Source organism: Leuciscus leuciscus (assembly GCF_965113295.1).
Source record: "Leuciscus leuciscus genome assembly, chromosome: 4".
NCBI classification, from domain to species: domain Eukaryota; kingdom Metazoa; phylum Chordata; class Actinopteri; order Cypriniformes; family Leuciscidae; genus Leuciscus; species Leuciscus leuciscus.
In genome coordinates this window covers 12057281-12063280 of record NC_138728.1, presented here as the reverse complement: position 1 = coordinate 12063280, position 6000 = coordinate 12057281, and positions in this window count along the sequence as shown.

Here is a 6000-nt window from a genome sequence, read left to right as displayed (position 1 = left end):
GGCTACTTTTGAATAATTTGTGCTTAAAAAGCCTTCTTGTAATATCAGCAGGATTCAGCACTCTGTCCTGCCCTTACATGCATTCTCTCTCCGCCCGGCGAATGCTAATGCAGGTGTTACACTGAGCTGTCAGGCCGCTCTCTCCTGCCGGCTATCAGATAGCTGCAAGACTGCAGTGTAAAGTCTTGACAGATGGCTGCTCTCGCTCGCTCTCTCTCTCTCTCTCTCTCTCTCTCTCTCTCTCTGTTGAAGGAAGCAGAAAGGGTGTTGTAAAGGACACTGTCAGAGCACTTTTCAAACTCAGTCTCATCATTATCCCAGCGGCCGCCTATCTCTCCGTTGTCTTTCCTTTATCTCAAACCCCTTTTTTTCCCTCCTCCCCTTCAAGTTTCATCTAACTTCTTCTTTCTGACCTTAAAGAATCTCAAGCACTCATGCCTTTCTTTTCTCCATCTGGTATTCTTCTCTATATCTGTTGTCTCTGAATGGCTTGCTGCTTTCTATTGTGTGGCTGAACACTTATTCACAGCACTTCTAACTGAGCTTTTTCTTAGACCCCTTGTAAAGCTGGGATTAAGATTGCAGGTGTAGACAGGGTACAAAGAGTTTTGTGTGCACTGTACCTGTAGTATAAATCTGTCGTCTATCTAGCATTGCATAAAAATGTTGTTTAACTATTTTTTTCTTATTTTCAGTTATATGTAAAAATCCATCAAACACATTTTCTTGACAAGCAACCTAAGATAATAAAGGGATAGTTCACCCAAAAAGGACAGATTTGTCATCATTTACTCACAGTTGTTCTAAACCTGTCTGAGTTTCTTTCTTCTGTTGAACAGCTGAGAAGATATTTTGAAGAATGTTGGTAATCAGACGGTTGACAGCACCCATTGACTTCCATGGTATTTCTTTTCTTCCTACTATGGAAGTCAATGGGTCCCGTCAGCTGTTTGATTACCAGAATTCTTTAAAATATATTCTTTTTAGATTTAAAATAAGAAAATATTTGTTCTTTGTTAAATACTTTGTTCAACAGAAGAAATAAACTCAGACATTTACATGAGGGTGAATACACTTTAATATCCAGAAGTATGAGCAATTATATATATATATATATAAACAAAGTATAAAAACAAGTATAACATCTGTTAGTGTAGTAAGAAAAAATACATTTGTATTAAAGATACGTTCTTTGAAAACAAGTCTTAATATCTTATGCAGTGCTTCTCAAGGTTTTTTTTTTTTTTTGGGGGGGGGGGGGTCGTTTTTTTATTCAAGGATTTGTAGATATTTTATTGGAAAACAAGTCAAATATTAATAATTAAAAACTCATTAAAAAGTAGTTTTTTTCTCCATGGAGATTGGTTATATTAGATACTGCCATGTTAAGCAATTTTTAAGATTGCTTTAGGGAGAGGGGCTCTGGTTCATGTTGGTCTGCTCAAACAGAGCAATGAATATTTATTTTCAATGTTAAAATACTTTTTACTGCCCAACTTAGTCTACAAAATATAATATGTCTGTCTGTATGTGTGTGTGTGTATGTATACAAGTATGTATGTATGTATGTATGTATGTATGTTGTTTGTTCGTTCGTTAGTTTTTTCATTTAGTTTACAGTTATAATATTTAAAAATCCTTCAAATGCCTAAAAATTAATTTTCTTGTGAAGCAGCACAACCTACAGTAAAATATTAAGTTTCCAGAGAATATAAACAAGTATAAACAAATATATTTAAAACATTTATGAAAACAGTGAGGAAAACTTAAAGATGAAGAACATTCTGTCCCCCCCCCCCCCCCCCCCCCCCCCCCCACAAGTCAAAAAAGAGTCATTAAAAACTAAAAAAGTAATTTCTTCATTAACTTCCATTCAAAATATTAATTTGTTTGTTGTTTGTTTTTGTCTTTAAAACTGAATCAATGCATAAGATCAAATGTATTGGAGCACAGTGTGTGTTACCATTTTTAGAGGATGTGTAATATTAATTACCTTATGTCTGGCTACTGTCTTAGAATCGAATCCACCTATCCATGTTTTTGCTGACAGACAGATGGCAATACAGAACAAAAATCAATTCAACTGTACTACTCTGTGTGGTTCAAAATAACCCCATTTACATTTTTTTTTGTGAACACAAGGGCCAATCTTTTTCTACAGTCTTCGCATGACCGACAACAGAAGCAGCATCTTGAGAGAAAAGAGAGATGAGTACCAGGAGGAAAAAAAAGAAAATGAGTGGGAGAAAGTGTTACAGAGTGGACGTGTGAATGACGTGAGTGCCAATCAGTGTGTGTGTGTGTGTGTGTGTGTGTGTGTGTGTTGTGTGTGTGTGTGTGTGTGTGTGTGTGTGTGTGTGTGTGTGTGTGTGGTGTGTGTGTGTGTGTGTGTGTTGTGTGTGTGTGTGTGTGTGTGTGTGTGTGAGAGAGAGAGAGAGAGAGAGAGAGAGAGAGAGAGAGAGACAATGAGGGATTCAGTCCGACTCACACAGTCTGTTTGAACATCATCCATTTATGTTATGTAATGACTGTTTGTCCAAACAAAAAGTGATCCATCATCCTTGTTGTAATCATTTTATGAAATGAAGGATAGTGTTCACTGTATATGGGCCACAGTGAGAGAGTTTGCTCTCTAGTCTCATTGATAGTGCCTAGTGAATGTGGGTCACTTGCTTTCCCTTGAGTGGATCTAGACCATCTTGCAAGTAGATGAATGAAGAGCCAAAGCTCCGGGGACTATATTGCAACAATGTGTGTAATACAATTTGGTTCAATAGAGAAGGTTAAAGGTCAGAGGAATGAGGGAAGTTTGCACCTGATGCCGCACTGAAATTATTTACAGCTGTAAAGCATATAATGGAATTAATAATGATTGTTTTCAATCAGGTTTCCCAAAAAACACTCTCCAGATCTGCCAATAGTCAGACAAAAAAGTCATATGATTAAATTACCCTGTAATAGTTGAACAGCCTAAAAGAAAGTTAGTAGGACTTAAAAGGCTTGACTATCGTCTATTCAACTTTGCTTAGCTTATTTGGCCTGTTAAAACAGAAGACAGTTGCTGCATCCGAAATCGAATACTAACATAGTGTACGAAAACAGTACGCCAACATAGTAAGTCCAAATGAATATTATTCGAAAAACAGTAGGTGAAAAGTAGATCATGTGACAGTAACAACATGGCGGATGTAGTCTTCGTCCGAATTTCATTCATCCACATTCATGCTATATAGAACATATTCTAACGGTCACACAGTATTCAAATGTAGTACTCAGTATATCATTTCACACACAGCGAGACTTACAGTAAAACAACCAAATTTTCATTTGTCATTTAGGGGTAAATTAATGGTAATATAATAAATGAAAAATGAAAAAGTAAATTATATAATATAATAATTTAAATCTAAATTGACTGAGACACAATTTTTTTTTATATATTTTGTAATATATATATATTACAAAATATAAAAAAAATTGTGTCAGTCAATTTAGATTTTAATTATTATATCATATATATATATTATTATTTTTTTTTATTTTTTTTTAAATTGTGGAAATTGTCCAATGGTCTTGGCATCAAAAAAAAAAAATTATCGGGGGTCCTTTTAATTTGCAGTGAGTCTGAATTCAAAACACAAAGCACATATGATGCACTTCAGCTTTAAAGTTTAATAGTTATATATTTTAACTGCTATATTGACTCATCTCTCATGCCCACACACCGCCACTGTATATACTGCATATATTTACCACTCAGGTTAAGCTGAGCTCATAGTTCAGTAAGATAATTTACATCTTGTTCGGTGGACTTGTGTAGGTGTAGGTAATGTTCAAACCGACTCTGAATACTGTGTAAATTATTGCCACATCATTCCCCTCAAACGCAGCGGTAACACCGTTCACTCAATATCAGCCGTAACGTGAACTAAATGATCGACTCCAGATACAAATTCACTCCTGCCTGATCCTCAAAGCCTTGTTATTTTATTCCATATAAAAAATGTCAAAACAGTGTGAGCTAACTCCAGCCCACACACACATCCCGTGGCTCTCACCGGGCCTGCACTGCCTGTTCCTCACAGATTGAAACAATTTTTCTCTCCCATTCTCTATATCTCCTCTTCTCACTCGCGAGTCGCGATCACAAATTGAGGAAGGAAATTGAGAGAGGAAGGCAGAAAGAGAGAGGGGAGAAAATGAAAAGCCCCTCACTGTTGGACCTCCTGCATATTTTCTTTTGTTAAATCATTTTTGGCTGACTCGCTGCAGGAAATCTTCTCCTTTCCACTTGCTTCCTACACAGCTCATTAGACCTGAAGATCCCCATCGTCCGTCAAACCCACAGTAGCCCGGGAACCTCTCGTGTCCTGAACCTGTGCCTCATCCAGAGAAGAGGCCACCTTTGTGTTATCTCTCCAGTGCAGGGGTTTGTCATAACAGAATTGCAGTTCAATTTATGGGTTCATATCTGAAAATCCATTTAAATCACACTAATGCATTTTTAGAACTGATCCAAATGGATTTCTGTGACATAAACTATGAAGGCTGTATTTGTTTTGTCCTATTTGAATGAACCTGGGCAGTGTGGGAAAATGTATTTATTTATTTATTTATATAAATGTATTCTTATGGAAAATGTTATGTTAGTGAGACTAATCAGAACATTTAGGGGTGGGAAGATAAAGTAATTTTTATTTTATTTATTACATTTTATTTTATTTTATTTTATTACATTTTGTTTTGTTGTTTTCAATGGTGTAAGAAAAATAAATCTAATTCACATTCAAGATATATTCTCTAAAACCATGTCCCAAAATATTATGTATTTTTCGCTTCTCCAGTAAAAATATATTTTATTTTAAAGATATTCAGATGTTTTTATTGGAAAAAGTCTAAAAATAAGGCAATAATAAAAAGAAAATATATTGTTACATACAATACATACATTATTATTATTATTGTTGTTGTTGTTTTATTTTAATTGTTTATTTTACACATTTGCTTCATTAATAATGAATGAATGAATGCATGAATGAATGAATAAATAAATAAATAAAATTATATATATATATATAATCTTTGGCTATAATGTCTGTACCAAATCTAGTTAAGTGTTAAAAAAAAAAAACTGTCTGAAAAAAATGCATATGCGCCGCATTAAAGCTGAGACAGGGCTCTCGTTTGCTCTCACATGCTGATTTTAAAAATGTAAAATCATTCATTCAATCATGTTTCATTTGTTCCTCTTGCATGCTTTATTCATGTATGCTACAATTTGAAACAGGCAGAATGTAAGACACCTGTCAGAGCCAGCATGGCCATAAACCCCAGGTCTTCTCCTGCTTGTGTGGGTTAATCTTTGAACTCCCTCTGAGACTCATTAGCCATTTTAGTTCACTAGTGCTAATTATGAGTTTGTGAGGGGAGCAGCATTTGTGAAATACAAACTGGACGCCCCTGCTGGGCTCTTGCTTTACCATCAGAGCGACCCACATTCATGCAGTCACATCGGCACACTCATGAATATATACCAAAAAAAAAACTTCAGCCCACCTGTGGTGTGCATCTGTTCGTCAGCACACACCTGGAGAGAGACCCCCGCAGTCGTCTGGAACAGAGGGAAAGATGTAAGATTATGGATTCTTACTTTTGCAAACAGATTTCAGAAAGCTTTTGCTCAGACTCTTGCAAAATAAGCAAAGAAATTGTTCAATGGCAGAAGTTTTTCAGAGACATTTTTCAGTGTGGCTTGAGATTTATATCTGATCTTACAAATGCTCAAGTTTGCCTTCAGCACTGAATTCAGGAATCCACAATTCCTTTGTGTTTCATTAATTGTCGCCGCGGCTCACTTTTAAGTGACTGAATAGACTCAGGTGTTCTGGACCCACCAGCTGTACCTCTGGACCCCCATAAGGCATCATTATCATACTAAAGCAATGAGAGACTAGCAGATTCAGCCATTCGGTCTCCACTGAGAGGCCATGAACAGCGTGG